At 41.4% G+C, this 26,375-nt stretch overlaps 1 pseudogene across 1 annotated transcript; it reads right to left on the bottom strand.

Moving 5' to 3' along the window:
- Window positions 1–2,278: 2,278 nt before the first annotated feature.
- On the bottom strand, window positions 2,279–21,122 carry LOC309657502 (large ribosomal subunit protein eL42 pseudogene; annotated as a pseudogene). The gene has a single exon. The product of its transcript is annotated as a large ribosomal subunit protein eL42 pseudogene (transcript).
- Between the last annotated feature and the right edge of the window lie 5,253 nt (window positions 21,123–26,375).

A 26,375-nucleotide genomic window follows, 5' to 3' on the forward strand; every position in this document is an offset into this window, starting at 1 on the left:
GACCTGGGGATGTCCATTTCTTCCTCAAAAGCAGAGAAATCCTGGGTAAATATTACAAAATGTTTTAAAAGTACATAGTCAAGTTCAAACATAAGGGGAATTTTCTGGTGCTGCCAGAAACTGTTCGGGTGCTCATACAAAGAAATGCAGGTTTGGACAAGGGCCTTACCAACTGAGGGCCAGAGTTTTAATGCCCATGTGGGGAGACATTGGTGGGGTCTTAGACCCTGGGGAGCTAGAAGTAGCTGGAATTGCTAGCCCTACATAAACCCAGCACCTTTGTAGGCCTTCTGCCTCCATCATAAAGTCATTCTGTTATTGGAAGTGGAGTAGGATTAGTTATATATGGCTGTGTAACAAATTACCCCAAAGCCTCCCAGCTTAAAACAACAAACATTTATTATCTTACACTTTCTGTAGGTCAGGCAACTGGATGTGGCTTAGCAGAACCCTCACACTCAGGATCCCTCACCAGGCTGAAATCAGGGTGTCAACCAGGGGTGGGTTTGCTTCCAAGCTCACTCATGTGGCTGTTGGGAATATTTCATTCCTCACAAGCTGTTGGCCTGAAGGCCTCAGTTCATTGCTGAATACTGGTCAGAGGTCTCTCTCAGATCCTCGCCACTGAGTCTCCCTATAGGGCAGCTCGCAACATGGCAACAAGCTTCCATCAGAACAAGTAAGCAAGACAATGAGAGAGGGTAGGCATGATGAAAGCCAGAACATTTTGTAACCAACCTCAGAAGAGGCATCCCATCATTTTTGCTACATTCTGTCTGTTTATTAGGTGCAGGTCATCCTCAAGGGGTGGGATTTATGCAAGGCTGTGAAGACCAGGAGACAGAGATGGTTGGGAACCATCTTAGAAGCTGTTTAACACATGGTTATTGATCTGGACCCATATGTTCTTGCCCAGGAGTGGGTTATTAGAATGTAGAACTTTGGAGGAGAGATCTTGCAGACCTAAGATTCAGAGCTCTAAGGTGTGCAACCCAGCTGGCATTGGTGCTTCTGGGGGTAATGCTGACACTGGTGGTGTGAGAAGAAGCTAGAAGCTGGAACCACTGCCATCACTGGAATGATGAACCATTGCCAAGGTGATGCTTCAGGAGTAGTGAGCAAACAGGAAGCCTATTCTCTCTCCTTCTGCCTCCCACTCTCACTCTGAGCCCCTTATTGGCAGAAGCTGAAAGAGAGGAAGATGGCAGAAGGGAAATATGATTTGCAGAATCCTAGCCCTGGCATCAGAAAATACAGTGTAGAAGGAGCAGGGCGAAGGCTGAGAGCCCACAGCTGAATAACCAGCAAAAACAGCAAAAAGGACTATCTTCCTACTGTCCCAAGAAGGTGGCAAGAGGCTTCTCTCTGCCTGGGGATCTGTATGGAAAACAATATTAACGTCTCCAAAGAGATATCAAAACAGTAATTTTGTACATAGCATAGACGTGGAGTATGAATTTACGCTATCCACATAATTCAGGGATCTCAACAAATAACAACAAAAAATCCCAGGTAAGTGAACCCTTGTGGTTCCTAGCAGGAGCAGATGCAAAAACCCTCTGTAGGGATGTTTATATAACTCAGGGCATGTGGGCTTCCCACAGAAAGAAAGAAATCTCCACTAAAGATGAGCTCATTATCAAAAATTAAAAAACCAAAGAGGAAATGGTTCACCATAATGGGATTCAATGATCACAAAAACAGAAGAAAAAAAAGAAAGAAAACAGAAGTAGCCCAGTCAAGGGCTTGAGAGGTTAGAAGAATCTTTAAGAGATTTTAAGTTAATCTGTTAAAAAGAATAACAAAGATCAAAAAATAATCATAACGAAAGAACAAGAAAACATGAGGAAAAAGAGGCAGATTTTTCTAACAGTTAAAATAGGACATCTAGAGGAGAAAAATATGTCGATCAAAATTTAAAACTCAGTGGTCAGGTTAAATAGCAGATTAGACAAAACTGAAGGGAGAATTAGTCAATTGAAAGCTCTAGATCTAAACAAATTATCCAGAATGTAGCACAGAGAGAGACAAAGAGTTATTTCTTAAAGGGGGTTTCTAGTTAAACATGGCACCTTCAATATAAACATTTATCACCCTCCTTCATGAAATTTCCCCCAAAGTGGTAGTGGTAAAAAGAAGGCAGAGGGACTTCCCTGGTGGTCCAGTGGTTAAGGCTCAGCACTTCCACTGGAGGGGACATGGGTTCAATCCCTGGTCAAGGAACTAAGATCCCACATGCCACAAGGTGCAGCCAAAAAAAAAAAAAAAAAAAAAAAGAAAGCAGAAACTCAAAGGGCAGACAGAATGGGAGAGGAGTGCAGTAATAAAATGTTAGTAATTAACATTTAGCCCAGAAAAAGCTAAAACCTAAAATGGCAAACCTAAAATGGCAAAACTGGAAAGCAGGCTGATTCAGGCTGCAAAGATCTGGTACCTCTGAGAGCAGGGGTGCATGTAGAACTCCAAAGAGAACTGGCTGAAAGACTGAATGAGAAAAGGTTGGGACCAGTTCCCCTCTCATTCCTTAGCAGAAAACTCTGAGGAGAAGTTGAGCTAGACAGACTCTGGACTCAGCAAAATTCACCTCCATCATAGACAAGGACCATGCTAAAAACTGACGAGTCAGCAAAATTCTGCAAATTGCAAGATGAGCCCTGGACACTTTCTGCATCTGAGTTTGAGAACGTCGGCAGCCACCGTCTACCCCTCAGACAGGCAAGTGCAGGACATCCCCTTTGGGAGAACGAGCAGCTCCAAAGAAAACATCTACTATTTTTAATATAAAATACTTTCCTCCAATGCCTTGTAATTTTTTAGCTAGCTTCATATTAAGAGTGAGGATTAAAAAGTTGATTGGGGGACTTCTCTGGTGGTCCAGTGGTAAAGAATCCGTCTTCCAATGCAGGGGACGTGGGTTCAATCCCTGGTTGGTGAACTAAGATCCCACATGATGCAGGCCAACTAAGCCCACTGGCCACAATTACTGAGCTTGTGCACCTCAATGAGAGAGCCCGCAGGCTGCGAACTACAGAGCCCATGAGCTCTGGAACCCGTGCACCACAACTAGAGAGAGAAGCCTGCGTGCCACAACTAGAGAGAAGCTTGCGTGCCACAATGAAGAGTCCGCACCACATCAATAGATCCCGAGCACCACAACTAAGACCTGACGCAGCCAAAAAAAAAAAAGTTGATTGGAAGCTCTCTGTACTGAAAAGAAAAAGAAAAGAAAGAAGTGAAAAGAAAAGTAAAGAGGCTCTGAGGAAACATAGGCAATACTTCGAATTAGAAGAAACAGAAAAAAGAAGCAAAAAAAAGTATAATATCTTCAGAGTTATAAGAGAAGACAGCACGTACATTAAACAAAAACAGGAGACAATTCAAAAAGGAACAACTGAAGAACAAAAATAATCTCTTGGAAAATAAAAATATGATGGTAAAAAGAAAATTTTCCATGATGAGGTGAAAGATAATGGAAGAAAGGGGAGTGACAACAAAGAAGGTGTAAATGAGAGCTAATTCCTCACCTTCTGTAGTAAAAAATCAGTAGATGATATCCAAGTCTGAAAAACCAATAATAACATCAGCATGTTGTAGTAATACAGAGGTGAATATCAGAAGAAGCAAACAAAAGAGTTGAAAACGGTTGTGTCTGGGAGCTGGAATCTAGTGTGAGGCAGGGACTACTCTATCTGGTCATAAGTCTTTTAGAACCATTTGACTTTTAAGCATTGCATATGTATTACTTCAACAAAAATAAAGTTAAAACTATATATGTATACATATACCTGTGTGTGCATGCATAGGAATCACATAGGATAAAATGAGAAGATCCAACATATGTCTAAAATATCATTTCAGAAGGAGAAATAGAGAAAACATGAGAGATACAACATTTTTAAAGATGTTGGCTAAGAACTTTGCATTTTTAAAGAAATACATGCTGTTCGGATTAAGGAAGCCCTTCAAGTCTCAAGCTGTGCCTGCTTGATGAAACTGTTATGTAGGTTAAATGAGCTAATACTTATGACTGGATTAGAAGGAGCCCTGTCACAGAATAAGCTCTCAGTATATGTCAGTATCACTATTTCTTAATATGCAATTGAGACAACATTCCAGGATCCTCAGGGTCCTGGAAGAAGAATTGAGGGGTCCACGTGCCCTACCAAACTGTAATGCCTTAAAAGGCACCACAAAAGCCTTATTTGATTTTACTGATATGCATCTAGTTATCCAAGTCTGATCATTCAGTTTTGCAGGTGTAATAACATCAGTAGGTACCATTTATTGAGCACCAACTGTGTGTGACTCCCTGTGTTTTACATGCAGCATCTTATTTAACCCTCGTGACGATCCTATGCAATGGGTGCTATCAGGATGCCCATTTTACAGATGAGGAACCCAAGGCACAGGGGGGTTGATTAACCTCTCCCAAAAGATAGAGAATAGCAGATCCAGGGTTTGAATCCAAGTATTCCCAGCTCCAGAGTTAACTTCTCTAGGAAAGGGTTTCTCAACCTCAGCACTACTGGCACCCTGAGCTGGATAACGCTTTGCTGTGGGGCTGTCCTGTGCATTGCAGGATGTTGAGCAGCACCCCTGGCCCTGAAGCACCAACTCCCCCATCCAATCATGACAACTAAAATGTCTTCAGACGTTACCAAGTCTCCACTGAAGGTGAACAACCCCCTGGTTAAGAGCCACTGCTCTGGATCATCTTCCTGTGTCCCCAGACTAGAGGCTACAGCCGCCTCCTTAAATCAGCAGACCAGAGGTCAGGAAATGGGCTCAGGGGTCAGGACGACAGGCTCTGTTGTCTACACGGGGCTCTGAGTCTCTCCACACCTCAGTCTTCTCCACTTTAAAATGGAAGTGGATTGGATGTGAGCTGAGGATTCTATCACCTCTGAAATCACATGGTCCCCATACAACCTGGAAATATTTTTGAGTGTGGTGATCCAAAAGTGGTATGTTTCTACCAGTCAGAATGGCCATCATCAAAAAGTCTACAAATGATAAATGCTGCAGAGGGTGTGGAGAGAAAGGGAACCCTCCTACACTATTGGTGGGAATGTAAATTGGTACAGCCATTGTGGAGAACAGTATGGAGGTTCCTTAAAAACTAAAAATAGAATTACCATATGATCCAGCAATCCCACTCCTCTGCATATATCCAGAAAAGAAAAAAACTCTAATTTGAAAAGATACATGCACCCCAATGTTCATAGCAGCACTATTTACAATGTCCAAGACATGGAAGCAACCTAAGTGTCCATCGACAGATGAATGGATAAAGAAGATGTGGTATATATGTACAATGGAATATTACTCAGCCATAAAAAAGAATGAAATAATTCCATTTGCAGCAACATGGATGGACCTAGAGATTACCATACTAAGTGAAGTAAATCAGGCAAAGACAAATATCATATGATATCACTTATATGTTGAATCTTAAAAAGTGATATTAATGAACTTATTTACAAAATGGAATCAGACTCACAGATATAGAAAACAAATTTATGGTTACAGAAAAGGAAAGGTAGGAGGGAGAGATAAATTAGGAGTTTGGGATTAATAGATATACACCACTATATATAAAATAGATAAATAACAAGGACCTACTGTATACCACAGGGAACTATATTCAAAATCTTATAATAACCTATAATGGAAAAGAATCTGAAAAAGAATATAAATATAACTGAATCACTTTGCTGTACACCTGAAACTAACACAATGTTGTAAATCAACTGTACTTCAATTTTAAAATAGTGGTATGTTTCTGAGGCACAAATTGCAGCTGCCTACTCTACCGTGCCCCCTAGTTTGAGCGACTCATTAAAATGGCCCCATAATGGGAGCCCCCGGAAGGAATGGCCAGTGAAGTCAGAGCAGCTTGTTTATCCTCTCATTTGTAGTCCAGTCAATCGACCATGTATCTGTTCCATGACACTCTACCAATTTACTCAATATGCTGCGGCATCCAGCGGGACACAGAGCAATAAACAGTACTGCAACACGTGATTATTCTCTGAGGGAGCACAGAATTACTAGAGAATTCTAAAATAGAACCATTCTCCTCTGCCTGAAATGGGTAGATATCTCATTTTTAAAGAACATCAATTCTTTTGAAAAAATTAACTTGTTTTCTAAAATAAAATCTAAATTTACCTGTTTTTCAGCAGAACTTTGAGATCCTCAAAGAATGAAAATGCAGGGTCCAGTTACACAGTATCTAATATCTGTACAGCACTTTTAAACCTATTACCATGTTTTAGTACCTACTTTTTATTTTCACAACACTGTGAGTTCAATATCCATTTTGCAACTATTATCATTCTTAGATGAAGAGACTTAGGCACAGACCACTAATTGCCACAGATTACATGACAGAATAGTGCTGAGGTCCTTCCATCTTGGGGTTCTCATTTCAGTGGTGTCCATTACCCAACAAAGAACACATGTTGACCTGAAACGGCAACTTCTCCACACATTCCATGGCGGTCTGGTCCCCATTCATTTTATGTCAAGTTTTGAGGCTCTGCAACTCAACAGAGATAGGGGGAAATAAAAGCCTTGGGAAAAGTTCAAAAGCAATGGACTCCATTTGAATTTGAAAAATGGAACCTAACAGAGGAAACTTGGAAAAAAAGAGGAATGGGGAAGACAAGGCAGAATACAATTGTTCATATAAAATCAGAATTTTTTAAAAATCCAGCTAGAATTAATCAAATTTAGACCTGAATTAAAGCAATGAAAACGTGAAAGTTTGCAAATAAGGTCCCATTAAGCCCCCTGCGGAGTTGCACATGCAGGATCCTGGGGAGAATCACAGGGCAAGGTAGAAGTAGGAGACAGCTGATGACAGATGATGATCTCCAATCCTTGTTTAAAGCTTCCCAAATCATTATCCTCCACCCTCTCATCTCTGCCAAGTTACTCTCTGTACAGAGCTTTGTCAGGGAATCTGGCCCGCAGTTTTCATTTTGCCCTTGTGGACATTGGAAATAACCTGTTGCAATTATAAAAAAGTCAGGATTGGAAATCAGGAGACCTAGTCCTAGACCCACTTCCACTACTGACCAGCTTGATGACCCTTGACAAGGCATTAAACCCCTGGGGGCAGCAATTCTCCCTTGTGGAATGACTGTATTGAACTAGCGGAAATGTAAGGTCACTTTTTGCCTTGAACTTCAATAAGCCAGTCTAGATGAAGAGAAAATAGTTAAATCCCTGAAGTTTAACTGAGATCCTAGAATCTCTAGCTTTCCTTTTCTCCCCATTTCTGTCCAAGCAGTGCCTTCAGATCCCATTTCCCCATTAAAATAGAGTAGCACTGATTCCAGCATTTGTACTTTGTCAGAAAGCATTTTATACCAACCTGTTGTCTCCCGTTAAATTTATATAACAAGTCTCTGAGTCTACAGCAGCCCAGATGAATGGAGTTGCAGCCAAAGCCAAGAGGAGAGATTTGATGTGTAACAAGAATGTCCTTTCAGCTCTTGCTAAGCCTTGCCCTTTGGATAACCTGGCTAGAGGCATTTCAGAAAGTCTGGGATGTTGGGTCAAAAGAGGAAATGTGGAGGCTTGCCTCCTCCACCGCGCACCCTCCCCACCTCCACCTTTCCCTTCTCTTCATCCCATTTCTTCCCAGAGGGAGGCCCAGGAGGATAGCACGTGTGGGCAGAGGTCTGGGGGTCTTCTTGCCATTGGACTCTGAGCCTGCAAAGTACATCATCCCTGGGGTTCACACATTTGGGAGACTCTGCGCACCTCTCAACACACACAGGAGCCAATCGTGTGTAGAATGTTCCATTGCAGACAAGTAAAAACTGCGGCAAGGTAGGTCTGACATACTATACCTAAGAGTTATTGGGGCTTCATGATAACTAGGAATAAACAATAAGAAGTCCATTGGTCTGGTTTGTGAATGAAACCTATTGCCTGCTATATCAGTAAGCAAAGGATGTTGCACCCATCGAGCCATCACATTACAGCCTTCCCGATGGTGAGCCCCGAGGGAACTCAGGATGAAATCAGGATGCCCAGCATCTAAAGCAGTCAGCCGCTGCAGCCACCCCCAATAGTGCACCCTGAGGAGACTCGGGATGAGAAAGCACAGGATACTGGCCCCAGGGAGCTGAGGTGCATATCAAAAGAATGATTTCAGTGAGCCCAGACTCTTGCATCTTCCCATACACAGAAAAGCGCTAAATTCCTTAACTTGAGATGTCTGGTTTTCCTTAATTAGCAGTAACCTTCTGATGTTCCGACTACCTGGTCTTTGTTACAGGAACTCCTGTGTATCCTGGTTCCCTCTCTTACCTCTTTGGAGCGGTCCCTCAGAGTGATCTGAGATGCTGGGTCCCAGGCTTAATTCCTCAGTTGTATCTGCCAAATAAAACACAATTCTCAACTTTTACGTTGTGCATTTTTTTTCCAAGTCGACACAGTTGTGTTTGAGGGCTTTTCACTTTGCTGGCCCCTGGTTTCTCTGGGTGACAGTCTTCCCTGCTCTTCTGTACTATTGAATTCTAGTACCTTGCTCGCACTCACTCTCACGCTCCCAACACACTCAGGGAATTTAACTCTGTGCAACAAGAGTTTCATTCTCTTGGAAATCTGTGTCTCCTGCTCCATGAGATTTCCTGGGTTCTGTCCCAGACCCCCAGTTTCACCCTTCACATGCCCAGATTCCCAGAACTCTGCCTTCACGTCCTTCCTCTTCATCCTTTTACCTGTAGCATCCTTAATCACCACCTCGGGTAAGGTCTCCACCACCAGCACAGTGAGTGTGGGCTCTGACTAGTAGATAAATGAAAAGGAAATAAGGAAGCTCAAGAAAGGGAGAGAAACAAAGTCTCCAAACATTCAGAGATGCAGAGGGCTTATCTTCTCTGATCTTCTCGAGGCCACTCCACTTTGACATCTCTTATTTTTCTTCTGAATACAGTGGCTAGAAGTAAACTGAGAAAATATGTAAAATAAAAACACATGAATAAGTACCAAGAACATGAAACTGGGACTCCAACTCTAGAATCTGATGATTCCTTGGAAAATTGTTTCTAACAGATGTTCCTTTGAGATCCAGAAGGTCAGACACACCAAGACATTTAAAGCACCTCTCGCTGTGTATGAAATGTTCATCCCCATAGGGAGGGGAGAAGAAGATGCAAGTTACAGTCCAGATCAAGGTAGATTGATCTGCAGGAAAACCAGGAAGCCGGAAAAAAAGAGAAGGGAGCTGAAATTTCAGGAAGGAGCTTTCTTCACTAAAAAGTCAAGTAATCAAATCCAGCTTAACAACACATATGTCCACAGATGCTACAGACTGTGATCAGAAAATTTTAAATAACCATTAAACAAGACTTCCTTCAAACATGGGTTTCTTCCTCCTGCTAGAAATAGAATAGTCAGTGCATCTACTCTTACAGTAGGAGAGGAGGGGGAAAAATAAAGGAAGAAAAAGTGAATATCCAAGAAAACATCCGCATGCTGTGATGCCTTAAAATAAAGCAAAAATATTGACTCTGTGTATTAATCGAGGAGGAACAGCCACATGCAATTTCCCAAATAAGAAGTAGTTATGGTTACTGCACTTTGGAAAGCAGGAGTGGAGGGAAGTGTCACTTTAAATAACTGCAATTTAAGCAAAACAACAGCTTAATAAAGTGCCAGCAGCTCCCTCACTGTTTAAAAACAGATGGGCTTTGACTCGAGAAGAAAGAATTTTTCGACGTGCTGAGATTTGGAGAGTCTGTCATCGCCCTTTACTGAATCATTAAAACTCTGAAAAGCAGAAATAATGATACAATTTCCATTTCACTTCAGAAACTTTGGTGCTGTATGTTTCATGTGGTCAACAGTATAAAACCATCATCGTTTTCACATTATTATACAGAGAACAGTTATATATTTGCAAACTTTGAATAGGATTTTAGCTAAAGTATTTTTTTACAATCTTTCCATCTTTTTTTTAAAAAAAAACATAATCTCAAGACTTTATTGTCTTTGGAATGAAACAAGATAGGAAGCTGAGAACTGGATCACTTGGTCCTTTCTCTTCTTATGTCTTCCCAGTTCAGAATGCTTGCATCTCTTAATAGCCAGCATTCACTTAGACCTGCAGTTGGGCTCAATGTATTCAAGCCTCAGCACAATCTCCTTGGTAATTGTAGGCTTTTTCTGGAAAATCAGTTTAGTATGTCCACCATAGCCACTCTGCTTCTTGTTATAATGCTGCTTTCCCTGGGCACACAGAGAGTCCTTGCCTTTCCTGTTCTGGGGGATTGGTGCTTGCCATACTTCTTACAGAAAGTCTGACGGGTTTTAGGAACGTTCACCATGTTTACGTGAACACTGTTGGCATGGAAAAAAGGCTTTTTATTTTTTTCTGATCGAATATTCAGGATGCTAACAAAATAGCTAATATTTCAATGTCAGACCTATGAATACTATGTGTGTGTGCACGCACACACGTGCGCCCACATGTGTATGCATGTGTGTGTGTGTGTGTGTGTGTGTGTGTGTGTGTATTTCAGCTATGCAAGGTATAGATTTCCTTCCTGCCACAGAGAGGGTGGGCATCTCCTTCCAGGATGTCCAGAATTTTTCTAGTTTTAGCCATGGAAAGTTCCAGTTTCCTGAGAAATTCCTCTATCCTAAGCAAACCAGGACTGTTATATACCCTAGTCACAGGAGACTTTACCTCAGTGCTGTCAGATGCTACTATAAATTGCTGTAGAGTCTTTTTTCCTTTCTTTTTCAACTTTATTGAAATATAATTGATACATAATATTGTGTAAGTTTAAAGTGTACAACATGTTGCTTTGATACATTTATATACTGCAATGTGATCACCACCATAGTGTTAGCTAATACGTACCTCTATCACATCACATAATTGCCATTTCTTTTTTTTTTTTCCTGTGATGAGAACATTTAAGATAGACTCTCTTAGTAACTTTCAAGTATGTGGTACAGTATTTCTATCTATAATCACAAAGCTGTGCATGAGATCCCCAGAACTTACTCGTTTTCTAAAGGGAAGTTTGCACTTTTTGACCAACATCTCCCCGTTTCTGCCATCCGCTAGCCTCTGGTAACCACCATTCAATTCTGTTTCTATGAGTTTGGCTTTTTTATATTCCACATATAAACAAAATCATACAGTATTTGTCTTTCTCTGTCTGATTTATTTCACTCAGCATAATGTCCTCTAGGACCACCCATACTGCCCTCAAAATATTAAAACTGGAACTGCCATATGATCCAGCAATCCCACTTCTGGGTACATATCCAAAGGAAATGAAAACAGGATATCTGAGGTCCCTGCACTCCCCTGTTTATCTTTTGTGATAATCATAGCAAAGAGCCTTTTTCTTGATGGAAGGGTCTGGCGCCTTAAGGAAGCTGTGAGAACCCATTTCAACCCTGATCCTAATGTAAGAAGCTTGGCATCTGCCTTAGTTTCCATTTGGAGCTGGAAACCAAATCACTGGAGAAGGAATATGTAGTTTGTAAAACCTGTGCTGCAAACAAACCTAGGAGTTACCAAGACTTCCAAGGGTTCTTTCATCACAAGCCCTGCAGCATATTTAAGAGGAAGGACTACAACATTCCCTCAACAATGTGGAAGCAGCCCTGGCCGGTTCAGGAGACCTAGGTTCTTAACCTGGTGCTGCCCTGACTAGCTGTGTAAACTTGAGTAAGTCTCTTCACCTACATGGTTGACTAACCAACTGGTTGACCAGTCAGCTGGAGGGCTGGGCTGGGGGTTCTCTTCCCAGATGTCTGACTCTCATTGTTACCCCTTGCCAGTTACATGACATTAACCCTGCCCCTCTCTAATAATCTCCATATGCTCGTGTGTCCCAGTGATCAGGCAACTTGAGGCAAAGGTATAGACCTTCAGTAGGACATGTTTCTTCAGGCTACCAGTAAGTTTCCGTAGGGATGATAAGGTTAGGGAACAACAGTTTTCTAGAACATTCACTCCTCTAATAATCAGGATTAACATTTCTCCCCAAATTCTGAAACCAGTTAGAATTTCTACCACATGGAAGCAAGTTACTAAATGACACTACACTTTGTGTTTAATTACTAGTGAAAAGAGAACAATATGGCATCATTTAATCGAAACAATAGAAAGGACAGCTTTAAGTGACAGAAGAACTATGCTGGGGTTTTAACCTTTAAATAGAGAGATCATACATAGCTTTATCATAATGTTGTATACTTCTTCCCATTACAATTTGATTCTCATTTGGGGGTTATTAAACCCATCATGGCATTTTATTTAAAAAGTAAGCTCTTATCACACCAACATAGAAATAAGAAGACAACACTGTTTTCATTGCAGCTCAGTGTCAATGTTGCAGATCCCAAGGCAACAAAGCTTTGTCCCAGAACAAATTTGTCTCCCTCACTTTTGCTTTGTGACATTGGAAGGAGCCATCAACAAGCCCAATACTTTCTATGTTCACACTTCTTGTGTTAAAGGCGGAGTAGGTCAGTAAAAATTAATTAAAAGACCTACTTAAGCAGAAAAGAGACATTTACTGAGCAATTTCCCACTTCTTGGTGAAAACCTCATCCCAGGCAATAGTTTCTCCTGAGCAAGTGGCCTTATTTCTGATTTAACAGTGGGGTATTTCTTAGCTTCCGCATCCCATCTGCATCCATTTTCACAATGACTGAACAAATGCAATTAGCTTGCAGTGAGCCAAGTAATGGTTTTCTTAAAGGATTGGGAACACTTTCTTAGACTCTAATATGCATGGGCATCTTCCCCGGCTCCTTTCAGCCAGGCTCCCATTCGTAGCAACCACATGTCTTTCCCTAGTGCACCAAGGCAAAAGCTTTGCTGCAAGAAAACAATACCAGGGGATTGAAGAGCCAGCTGAGGGTGTGGATGGGGAGAAGCAGGGCCTTACTGCCATTCTTAGCTGGTAAAATCTACACAGAAAGAAATAAAACTAACACTCATGGCACGCCTACTCAATGCCAGGCATTGCACTTATACTTTTACAAGCATTATGCCAGAGGTCTAGAACGTCGGTTCCATCAGACCAGAGATCTCATCTGCCTTACCCACTACTGTATCCCCAGTACACATGAGAGGCACTCAAAGAATATTTGTTAGGGGCAGCAACCTGAAGACCCCTAGGAGTCATCTCCACCCTTGTATTTGGTAGAATCCAATGTAAATATCGTCTCACTGTCGGTGGTCCGGGAAACCAGTTGGCTTCTCAGCAGTCATCACACCTAGGAATCCTCTGAAAGCTCGAAGGTAGTAACTCCAAGACTTTAGAGTTAAAAGAACTTGGAAACATTTTCATGGATACCTTTGATTCACTGTTCAATGCAGAGGCCATAGTGAATAGTGTCTGAATGACCACATGTGGATAAAAATATTTGAATGAGACAATCTAATCTTGAAAGGGGCTCTCCACCTTCACTGATTAAATTAGCTAACACTGTTCTCTAAAGTTACTGGTCATCCAGTATTCTTTAGCTGTATTTCTTCAATATTTGTCTTCAATAATAAATACTTGAGAGTCTGCTATGTGTATGTTACACCCTCTACCAGGCACGGTGGATTTTACAAACTGAAACAGACATGGCTGCAGTTGACCAACTGGCCAGCATTAAGACTCCTGCATGCCAGCCCACTGGTAACTATATTTCATCAAATCTAAGATATGTTAAATATATGAAACATCTTGATTTCAGAGATGATATAATGTGAAAAATGGTATTTTTACCTCTCCCTGCATTTAGTTCTGCTCTGTTCTTTCTTCTATCGCTGTTGTGTTACCACTGACCCACACATAGGAACGAAGAAATCTGAAAGTGCATGATGGTTTAGGGTGGAAATGGGGCTCTTCTCATTGTAACAGATGTTGTAGTAAATAGACTACCCATTAAACTCTATTCCAAGCCTCAATGTCCTTCTATTACCACAATCTACTATATCACTTTCATCTGAATACACATTTTGCAAACACACAGAATTTAATCTAAATGGGAATTGACAGTAAAAATACATTTTTAGTGGCAAAGTAAAGTGATATAAGAATTGAAAAAAACTAGATTCTTATGCTTGTATACTCTTTGGTAGATCCATATTTAAATTCAACTGCCACTGATAAAAAAAGAATTCTAATTTTTTCATAATTAGTGCAAAACGATTTGGCAGTCTAAAATCTGCATGCTTCAAGTACTTTATTCTCGGTAGAAATTTTCAATGAGTTCATATAACAAACATATCCTGAGTCTTATTCCAGAAACTGACACCAATATCTTATGTTTTTGTAGCCCAGAGGAACTTGCCCAAACAACTTACTTTTTAAAAAAAGAAATTAACAGTAGTTTTCCTTAAAATCATTTCTCTTTCCAGTTCCTTTGGTGGAGAGGGTGAGTTTTCCATTACTAAGTAGAGTTTTCCATACAAATAAATCAAGACTTCCTAATCATCATGATTTCTAATGCTGAATCTTGAAGAATTTTTAGTATACAGAAACTTGATCAGCAAAGTAACCATAGTTCCCTGGAAATGTTCCATTCTGTAAATTTATCACAGCAAACACACTCACACAGGAAAGCAAAAGGCATAAATATGAAGTCCCTGAACCAACAGCCTCCCAAAGGGAAAGGATGGGTGCTGGGTTTCATAGCACCTGGCATGAATGGCTTTGAATGAATGGATGGATAGAAGGATGGATGAATGGATGGATGAATGGCTTGCATCACCACGTAAGAAGAAGCTATAATAAGCAAAGGATAATAGTTCCGGGACTATAGAGCATTAAAGAATAGCTACAAGAAACCAGGGAGGGGATCCACTGGCTTAACAGGATGCATTATCTGAGATCAAGTTAGCTAAGATGGAGGTCGTTCTTTATTTCCAGAATGAGTCATGGATTTATTCTATCCCGTCGGTCTAGAGAGATTCTGCGTGTTCACACAGGGCAGGGAGGCAAACTCCAGCAGAATATGGACAGGCTTTCTAAAGTGGGATATTTTAAGAGCTTCAGAGCCCACTTACTGCTCTGTTGGCTTCCCATTGTGGACTCTGCAAGACCCAAATAAAGTTCATGCGGGTTATTTAGAAAATTAGATGATTTCGTGTATCATTTCTTGGAGATTGCACAGTCCGTAGATGAATTGCAACAGAGGTAGATCCCAAATCCTTGAGTTCTCAGTCTGCACCCAGAGCTGGCTCTTCTAAAACATAATGCTTTCCTGAGTCTCTAGCAAGAAGGCCATGGGTTTGACGGATGGACTCTTCTTGAGTCCTGAAAATAACTGATATGGTGGCCAAAGGTAAATAGGACAGTCATTTGACTCTGTACTTGTCATTTAGCCTCGTCACGTGTCCTTATCAAAGCAAGAGGGCAGAATCTGATGTTGAACATTTCTGCCATCTGCTGCAGAACCCCTCCCTCACCCCCAGTGAGGGGTGGGAGGAGGACGCAGCCAGGAGCCACCTTGCTTTGACTAATTCTAAACCACAGCGGTTCAGCACCAACAGAACTGCTGAGCTGGGTTTTACTTCGCCTCAGGTGTCACTGACAACACTGTCAGTTGAGCAGGGATCGCTGCTGAACCTTTATTTCTGGCAGTAAGGCGAGAAATAGCAAAGGCACAGCTGGATCTTATGATCACAGGTCGGGTTTGCAAGGCTTAGGGTTGGGGAGGGAGAGAGTCATCTTTTAATTCACTACCTGAACAGTCAGGCTGGAAGTCAAAATCTATAAAATCGAAGAGGGAATCCCATATTTTGTCTGCTTCCAGTTCTCAGATGGGACTCTTCTGTCAAAAGAAAGAGCAGTGTTCTTTTAGGTGAGTTAAATGAAACAGGTAACCCCGCCTGCCCCGAAAAGAAGTAAAAGTCATTGGATTTAAATAATTTAAATACAAATCCTGTCTTCTCTTAATAGCTTGTCTATAAACTTCTTGAGAGTAGGGACCTTGTCTTCCCCCTCTTTTATGTCCCACAGTACAATTTATGGTGCCACGCACAAGGCAGGGAGCGAATAAATCTTTTTGGAATGAATGAAAGAATACAGACTCAACAGAGCTTAAATCTCCATCAGGCAGAAATGTGTAGGCCTGAAAGGAGACATAAAAAAAACACACACAGAATAAAAACTTCTGCAACTAGTATATTTGGAAGGAAATACTCCTAGTAGATAAAGCAAGGACTTAAGGGTAAGAGCACCCGGGGCAAATCCTGGCTCCACCACCTTCTGTGTGACCATCAGGAAATTATCCCATTTCTTTTTCAAACTTTTTTATTTTTTGCTTTTAAAGAAATTGAAGTATAGTTGATTTACAATAATTCGGGTGTACAGCAAAGTGATTCAACTATACGTACAGAAATTATCTTATTTCTTGAGCCTGAATTACTGACTTTGCAGGGTTGTCATGAGCCTGTGAAGACATAAGTCAGATTATATCACCCCTCTGCCCCAAGACCTCCCTCCAGTGGCTTCCCATGTCATGCCAGGTAAAAGCCAAAGTCTTGACACGAACATTCTCCCTACTCTGGCCTCAACCTCGACTTTCTGTGGGAGAAGAGCTAAGATAGATCCTATATATTTTGTTGATTTCTTTCATTTATTTCCTGGTTTCCTCCTAGAACGTAAGCTCAGTGAGGGCTGAGAATTCGTAGACTTTATCCACAACACTTTGAATGGTACCTGGAACTCAATAAATATGTACTGGATGAATGGATGAGTTTCTAGCACAGTATCTGGCACATAGGAGCACTAAATGGAGATTTTCACCATGAGTCAGCCCTCTTGCTGCAGATGTGAAACCCGAGCATAAGGAGAACCAACTGTATTCTTTGCACTGGACCATTTTACACAAGGGACTAGAGCATCCAGAGATTTTGGTATTCTCAGGGCTCCTGGAACCAACCCCCCACACAGATACCGAGGAACAACTGTATTCTTATTATCTAGGATCTCAGGAGGAACTAAAGCTATGTACTGTGTGCTTTACATTAGACACAAAAATCAGTCTTCTAAGAACAAAACCATAAACATATACAGTGAAATGTTTTTATATAATATTTTTAAGACCCCCCCCCCCAAAAAGAAACCCAATAAAACGAATAGGAGACACAGACCACAGAGTAAAGAGCAGCTGCAAGAACCTTAAAAGGTAGAAAGAGGTAAGGATCTGTGCTGGGAAGAGTTAATATACAAGAAAATGGAGTAAAGAAGGCAGAGAAGGAAGAGGCTCAGAGAGAGAGGAGAGAGAGACAGAGACTATTAATTACACATTTTTGCAACGCTGTCTCCACCTTTATAACTTTGAGATGCCAGTTTGAGGATTTAAAAAGCTCTATTTTCTTTCCTTGAAGAGATTTTCCCCAGCACATTGCCAGCGTGGCAACTGCATTGATTCCATTCAGTGGTTCCAAAGAGGCATACTTTCTCAGAGATTCAGAGTTTCAAACATTTCAAACATTTTTTCAGAGTTGCTAATATAAAAAAATCTTCTCTTCATGATTGCACATCTGGAAAACCCAAATGAATCACAGGAAAATCTGCTATGATAGTAAAAGAATTTAGTAAGTTAGCAATTTTTTAACAAAGAAAAAGAAATACCCGTTATATATAATAAACAAAAAACTAGTGAGATATAAAAAAAGATCATATTTATGATAGTGAAAAAGAGAAGACATACATCTTTCAGGCATCAATCTTACAAAGGAGCGTCTGAAACCCATATGAAGAAAACCGTAAAACACTCCTGAAAAGACACAAAAATAGACAAACAAATGGGAGGACACTCCACTTTCCTGGGCTGGAAGACTTAAGATCAAAAAGGTATCAGTTCTTGCTAAGTCAATGTATGAATTTAATGTGATCTAAATTTTAAAATGTATCAGTTTTTTTCCCCTCTGGGCCAGAGAGGTTGATTATAGAGCTCATTTGGAATAACAAGCAAGAAAGCATAACACCCTGGAAAATAAAAAGAATGAGAGAGAAGGGAGGGTGGGTAGACCTATCAGATATTAAAACACACTATAAAGCTTCTATAATTTAAGAGGTTTTGTATTGGTACTTGAATAGACAAACATGATACAGGATTTTTAAAAATCCAAAAACAAACTCACCTGAATATGAAAATTTCATATATAGTAAAAACTACATCTTAAGTCAGTAGGGAAAAGATGAACTTTTTCATAGGTGGTATTGAGATAACTGCATAACCATATGGAAAATTAAAACTTAAATCTTTACTCATGTTGTACACCAGGATACATTGCAAATGGTGTATGTTTAAATGTTTAAAAAAAAATAAGATACTAGAAGAAAATATGGGTGAATACTTTTTTAACCTTAGAGTGAGTAAAACTTTCCTACTTATGACTTGAAATCTAAAAGCATAAGCAAAACGATTAATCTGGTTATAAGAAAAACACTTTTTATGGCCAAAAAAAAAGCATAAGCAAAGTAAAAAGACAAATGACACTAAGGGAAAAATTCATGCAGCAGACAGTTAATAAACCTAATTTATAAAGAGGTTCTACAAATAGAGAAGAAAAAACTCCACCAAAAAGTAATCTAGAAATATGAATAGATAGTTTATGGGAAAATAAATGGACTCACTCTTAAATGAATAAAAAGATGCTCAAGATGGCTTTCAGTAAGGGAAATACAAATTAAAATTATTCTGAGACAGAGAAAGACAAATATCATATGATATCACTTATATGTGGAATCTAAAAAATGATAAAAATGAACTTATTTATAAAACAGAAACAGACTCACAGACATAGAGAACAGACTTATGTTTACCAAAGGGGAAGGGGCGGGGAGGGATAAATTAGGAGTTTGGGATTAGCAGATACAAACTACTATATATAAAATAGATAAACAACAAGGTCCTACTGTATAGCACAGAGAACTATATTCAATTCAATATAAACTAAAATGGAAAAGGACCTGAAAAAGTATATCTATCTACCTATATATATAGGTAGATAGATACATCTGAATCACTTTGCTGTACACCAGAAATTAATACAACATTGTAAATCAACTTTACTTCAATTAAAAAAATTATTCTGCCATGCCATCAAATTGAAACACCTCAAATATGATGAAATCCCTATGTTCATAATGATATATATAAAAAAATGTTTTCATTCTTCCCTCTGGAAGATGTCTGTGAACCAATTCATTAATGTGAAAATTCGTAAGCAAAGAGAAAGGATCAAGCATTTATCTTGCCTTCCTTAAGTGACTGTCCTTCAGTCTAGTCAAAGAGTTGATAAAGGGAACTTTTGCTTAACAGAACCATTCTAGCTAATGAATGAGGAATTATGGAATTTATATTTCACCATTTTGCAACCCCTAATGAATTAATGGATTGGCAAAAATCTCAAATTTGACACATGTGCTTCTCATTTACCCTATCTATCCCACTTCCGGATCTAACCCAATGATACACTGGCAAAGATTTGAAAACCCGTATTCAAAAGGCTATTCGTCACAGCACTTTTTTTTTTTTAATTTATTTTTGGGTGCGTTGGGTCTTCATTGTTGCACACGGGCTTTCTCTAGTTGCAGTGAGCAGGGGCTACTCTTTGTTGCAGTGCGTGGGCTTCTCATTGCGGTGGCTTCTCGTTATGGAGCACGGGCCCTAGGTATGCAGGCTCAGTAGTTGTGGTGCACGGGCTTAGTTGCTCCGCGGCATGTGGGGTCCTCCAAGACCAAGGACCGAACCCAGCACCCAAGTAGCAGCCTTGCCAAATAAACCAAATCTGAATCTGATTATCCATCTACCTATCACTTCATAGGAAAGACAGCAGACAGAGGGACAGGATAAATGTCACAAGGGGGAAAAATCAGCAAAATCTAGACTGCTGGAAACCCTACAGGATAAACACCCAGTCACGTCTGCAAGCCAGTGCAGGGAAAACCAAGGATGAAGACAGACATAAGAGAGCTGTCATCCAATGCCCTGCCGGGGCCCTGTTTGCATTGTGATTCAAGCAAACAGATGGAGCAAAACCATAGAAATGTACAAGACAACCAGAAAAAGGGAAGCCCCGCCTGGGAATTTAACAAAATGAAGGCATTCCTATTACTTTTGTTTGGATGTGATAATACATAATATATAACACGCACATATACTTTATTTTAAATAAAGTTGCTCTAAAACCATCTTGTGTAGCAATCTACCCGGTATACTACCTTATTCTTTTTCCGTTCATCTCTAGCTTGCCTCCTGGCACCTGGGTCCACGTCCCGCCATCCTTTTCACGAAATAGGAACAGAGAAAGGTGCCTCCCACGGGTGTCTTTACCAACCAATCCCCAAGACTAAAGCGCCTTCAGTCAGAAAGAGATGCTGCTTCTTTTTATTCTTCACGAAGAGGAAAGCGGTTTCTCCCCCATCGACATCAAACAGGGAGGTTGGGAAAACCCATTTGCCTCCCAAGAACCTCCCTCAGAACCTCAGAAATGACTGCAGTTCTGGGGGGGTCCCACTTTTACAAACTGTCCCCTGTGCAAAGCCTTCCAGAGGTGTGCTGGTCTTTAAGTGGGGATGGAAAGGACCTCTGCAATGACCTTCAGTCCTGCACTTGGGGTCTGAGATTGCTGGACACAGGATGGTGGCCCGAGAGGGAAGGGGGAGGCCTCTGCAGTGGGGACAGCTGGGCATGGGGAGGCTGCCCCAATCCTGTCCCCTCCCCCATGACACGGAGAAGTCGCTGTTTGTGATCCGGACTCCTGTGCAGTCATACTTCCCGTTTCCACTTCTAATGCTGATCCTACATTGTCCTCCTTCACCTTTCTGTTTCCCCAGGGACACTGCTTCTCCCTAATCAGAGACTTTCCTGTTCCCATCCCATCAGAGGAGGCGAGCATCACTGGCCGGGGCCGCTGCCCTGACCACACTCCCTTCTCGTCGGCCCGGCCTGAGGCCCCAGGGATTCCAGAACTTCTTTCCCCTTCCCCCGGCTTTTGCCTTCTCCCCAGCTTTTCCACTCTTCTCAGTGGCACAGTGTTATCATGGAGAAAAGTGCTTTTCCAAAACGAATCTGTGCTAGGATATTAGTGTTCAACAGCCTTCAGTGCTTTTTGAGAATTGTCTACCAGGTGCCAGAAGAAACCAGTGGTGACGACTAAGATGACCCAACATGGGCACTTGCTTTTCGGTTCTATGCAGCAGGGAGGCTGGTGGTGCCCGGCTCGGGACCTCTTTACCATCCGGTAGGTGCCTCCACCTCCGGGCTGCTGAAAAAGGTTGACTGGTGTTATAGATTGAGTCGTGCCACCCCAAAAGTTCCTGTGTTGAAGTTCTAGCCCCCAGCACCTTATACTGTGACTTTATTCGAAATAGGGTCTGTGCTAATGAAGTCATGGGAAGGGCAGTTAACCCAATATGACTGGTGTCCTTATACAAAAGTCCCCTTTTATTTGGACACTTACAGGGGGAAGACAACATGAGGAGATACATGGAGAATATTCTTTTTCAAATTCTTTTCCATTATAGGTTGTTATAAGATATCGAATAGAGTTCCCTGTGCTACACAGTAGGTCCTTGTTGTTTATCTATTTTACATATAGTAGCATGTATCTGTTAATCCCAAACTCCTAATTTATCCCTCCCCTATCACCTTTCCCATTTGGTAACCATAAGTTTGATTTCTGTATCTCTGAGTTTCTTTCTGTTTTGTAAATAAGTTCATTCGAATCATTTTTATAATTTTTTATTATGTTTTAATTTTTTTAACTTTTTATTTTATGTTGGAGTATAGTTGATTAACAATGTTGTGTTAGTTTCAGGTGTACAACAAAGTGATTCAGTCATACATATACAGATATCTATTCTTTTTCAAATTCTTTTCCCAACTAGGTTATTACAGAATACTGAGCAGAGTTCCCTGTGCTATATAGTAGGTCCTTGTTGGTTATCCACTTTAAATATAGCAGTGTGAATCATTTTTTTAGATTCCACAATAAGTGACATCATATGATATTTGTCTTTCTCTTTCTGACTTACTTCACTTACTATGATTATCTCTAGGTCCATCCACATTGCTGCAAATGGCATTATTTCATTCTTTTTTATGGCTGAGTAGTATTCCATTGTATATATGTACCACATCTTCTTTATCCATTCGTCCATCAATGGACATTTAGTTTGCTTCCATGTCTTGGCTATTGTAAATAGTGCTGCAATGAACATTAGAGATCTTGATTTTGGACTTCTGGCCTCCAGACTGTGAGTCAATGAATTTCTGTTGTTTAGGCTCCCCCCACCCCATCTGTAATACTTTGTCACTGCAGCCTGCGTGGACTAATACAGCTGGTAACGCACTACTGGCCCCATCTCCTGAGCGTTTTCCTTGTCCTAGTGGAAGTTGCTGCACCTCACCCCATGGCCAGTGACCAGTGACGAAACGTGTTATCAAGGGCCAGCCTTCTTGCCTCTAAAGGGACCAACCGTGTGGTATGATTCCTGCTCCAGAGCTCCCCGTGGGATCAGGCTGAAGCTGGTCTCCAGTGGAGCCCACATTCTCACCTGGTTCCCCCCCCAAAACACATCTCCCCTACCCGTCCTCTCCTGACCCCTCCTGCCCTTGTCCTGAGAGCACTTCCTCAATGAATCCTTTGCATAATGTCCCTGCTTCTGGGAGCCTGATGCAAGACACTCAGCATCTAAGTAAGAGAGTATCTGGGTGGGTGGTACCCACCACCCCTTCTCAGCACAGAGGCAGGTCCTACCCTATCTCCACGTCTCCAGCTTGATATCCTTCCTCCCTGAAACCTCATGGCTCTGATAGCTGGGACCCTGGGGCCAGCCCAGAAATCCAACTCCATCAGGGAGACTCCAGGGACACCAAGTCCCCCTCCCCTCCACTGAGCAGCATCGCAGAGCCCCAGGGAGACCAGCACATTTTATTCCTCTGTTGCCATGGCTCCTTCCCCATGTACCTGGCTTCTCAATGTATTTAATGTGCCACCGTGTTGGGGATGCCTGAGGATCATTACAGAGCCTATTCAAGTCCTTGTCAGCAGGCCTCCCAATGTGACAGACAGAAGAGGGGAAAAGAGAAAGAAAGGGAGGGAAATCTTACTGCTTTAAGATTCACTAAGGGAAAAAAAATCCACCTGTTTTCCCACTAGATTTCATGTCACTAATGGTTTCATCTCTCAGTTTTCTCTTGCAGTAATGAAAAGAAAGTATTTTCCCCCTCATTTTGGAGGAGAGGTAATATTTTTGGTTTTGTTTTTTGTTTTTTGGGTGTTTTTTTTTTTACCTCTAATTGGGTTCCTCACTCTAATGACGGCCCAAAAAGCAAATAAGAAGGGACAGATTATGTAAATCGCTTTCCCTTTGATCATGTTTCAGCGAGTCCAAGCCAACCCACACTTACGCATGGTTTCCATGTGCACGCAGAGCAGATGGTGCTAAGGGCGTAGGTTTGCACTCAGAAGCCTGCTCCCTGCTGAAAACTGCTGCTCCCACACGGTACAAAGCATCTCAAAGGCAAGGTAATTCCAGAGGAAAAGGAATTCAGAGTCACCCCCCCCCACCCCCGACTTCCAGCCAGCTTTCCTATGCAAAGCTTCTGTAAAGTTGTCTCCAGAGATCAAATGTTTTTCTTTAAGAAAAAATTCCAGAATATTCAGGCAAAATTCTACCCTAAGTAGCCTATATTTTAAAATATAGCTGCAATAGCAGGTGAAGTAGTTAAGTCTTTCTTCTATTCAGGGTTTCTCCCACCTAGAATTTCACATCTTCCTCTGGGTCATTCCAGAAGTGACACAATTCAAATTTGCCTTTCCTATTTCTTATTTTTTTAATGGGCATTGCTTTAATTTTTTGCTCCTAATTTAAAAATAGGATCAAAATATACAGCAACAAAATTTAAAACAATGTTATTTTATCCCACTCATCTTTGTGAAGATATGCTATTTGTCTACTCATCCTAGATTGAAGATGGAAAGATGAGCGAGATGCAGAAGCTGTGCTCAAGAATTTTACAGTCAAATATTAAGGCAAGGGACTTTCCTGGTGGCACAGTGGTTAAGAATCCGCCTGCCAACGCCAGGGACACGGGTTAGAGCCCTGGTCTGAGAAGATTCCACGTGCCGTGGAGCAACTAAGCCTGTGCGCCACAACTACTGAGCCTGCAATGAAGACCCAATGCGGCCAAAAATAAATAAAATAAATTTTAAAATTTATTTTAAAAAAAATATTAAGGCAATAAAAAATACTCTTAAGTTGATCACAGGGCAGAATACAGTGCCTGTCATGAAGATTTTACACAGTGGTGCAGGGAAGGGAAAGCGTGATCCCACTGAGTTGTGGGTTTGGGAGAGCGCGCGGCTTAATAAATGTGATTTCAACAGTTAGAGATGGGAGGGGCATGGCATGGAAATGCAAAACTATTTTCCATAAAAGGAACAACCTGTGTGTGCCAAGGCACAGAGGCAGGAAATCTCAGGCCATGTTCACTGCATGGAAACCAGCCCAGTGTGAGTCGATAAGCAGTGAAGATAGTAAAGGCAGATCAGCTCCAGATCGTAAGGTCCCGTGAAGGCCTTGGGGGAGGAAGTCTGCTTAATGCTGAGGAACTAGAATCCATTAGAAAGTTTTTGAACAAATGAGTGACTTGATCATAAGTGGTCTGTGCTCATTTCCTAGGACTTCCGTAGCAAAGTATCACAGACTGGATGGATGGCTTAACCAAAAGAAATTTATCTTCTCACATTTCTGGAGGCTGGAAGTCCAAGATCAAGGTGGCAGCAGGGTTGGCTTCTCCCCTGGGCCTCACTCTAGCCCCAGATGGTCATCTTCTCTTAGGTTTCTTCACATGGTCTCCCCTGTGTGCACATCATGTCTGTGCCCTAATCTCCTCTTCCTACAAGGACACCAGTCATACTGGATTAGGGCCTACCTTAATGACCTCATCTTAACTTAATCACCTCTTTAAAGGCCCTGTCTCCAAATACAGTTGCATTCAGAGATACTAGGGGTTGGGACTTCACCATATGAATGAGGGTTGGGGGGACACAACTCAGCCCATAATGTAGTCTATGTAAAAAATACCCTTAAAGAGGATGGAGGCAGAAAGAGCAAGAAGGCAGTGGAGTCTGGGAGGCCGTTGGAGGCTGGCACCATGGGTCCAGGGAGAAACAATGAAGGGACAGGCATGAGGAGGTTTCGTGAAGACGGATGCTTAGGACTTGGCACTGATGGATGCTGGAAATGTTGGGAGCGAAGGAATCAAAGATAGCTTCATGAAACTCCATGGGCCGGCTTGACATTAGCATGGACCTTTGCGTAAAATAGCTCGTCAGTAAACAGGAAGGAAGGGATGGAATAGCGGGAGAGAAGATTTGGGCAGGGACTAGTGTGGGAGGCATATTTGCTTTCTTTTTCTGTAATTTTGAAAATTTATTTTATTGACATACAGTTGCTTTACGATGTTGTATTAATTTCTGCTATACAGAAAAGTGATTCAGTTATACATATATATAGACATTCTTTTTCATATTCTTTTCCATTATGGTTTATCACAGGATATTGAATATAGTTCCCTGTGCTCTACAGTAGGACCTCGTTTATCAAATTTGCTTTTAACAATACTTTTGTATTGATTGGCTTTTTAAAAAAATTACATGCCAATTCAAAAAATCAAACACAAAAATAAAAAACTGTGGAATTTCAAAGCCCTTCTGGGCTGGCTTTTTATATCACTGGACTTTCCCCCTGACTCCTGGGCATGTATGTTGAGGACATCATCCAAGAAAACAACCCAGGGAAGAAATTATAGTAGTCAAAGGTGAGGTCAGCGGCTAGAAAGAGAAGACAAAATTCACCAGAACCACAACAAAACGGTTACTTAGAGAGAGCAATTTGATGTAAGAAGGATTAACCTTGGACTCTTCCAAGGAGATTCAGTTACTCAAGTTCCACCCCTCTTCCTCCAAAAGTCTCATTACAAGGGGGCTTCAGGCTGTTGACATGATTGAAAGAGATGACACCTATAAAGTGCTGAGCACACCACCTGGTGCAGAGTAACTACCCAATATGTTAGCTATTATCAAGGCACTGATAACATCCTAGCTGTTACGTATCCCGTTTTGAAGAGCATCGTCTATGAGTCACGTGGACCAGAGGGATGCAGTGGTTCTTGGCTGATGCCTGACCATCTCCTTCCTTGCAGCTTCCCTCCTCGCCTGCCATCAGAATCCCAACTGTGTTCAGGGTCTGGAAGGCCTTGTGCTCCTGTGGACCAGGCTCTCTATAGTTCCAGGGAGAATCTTGATTGGCCTAAGCCAGTCACTGCCATTTTACTCTCCTTGTGGGTGATGGATTTAGGTTTGG

This window comes from Balaenoptera physalus (assembly GCF_965194825.1).
Source record: "Balaenoptera physalus genome assembly, chromosome: 3".
Taxonomy (NCBI): domain Eukaryota; kingdom Metazoa; phylum Chordata; class Mammalia; order Artiodactyla; family Balaenopteridae; genus Balaenoptera; species Balaenoptera physalus.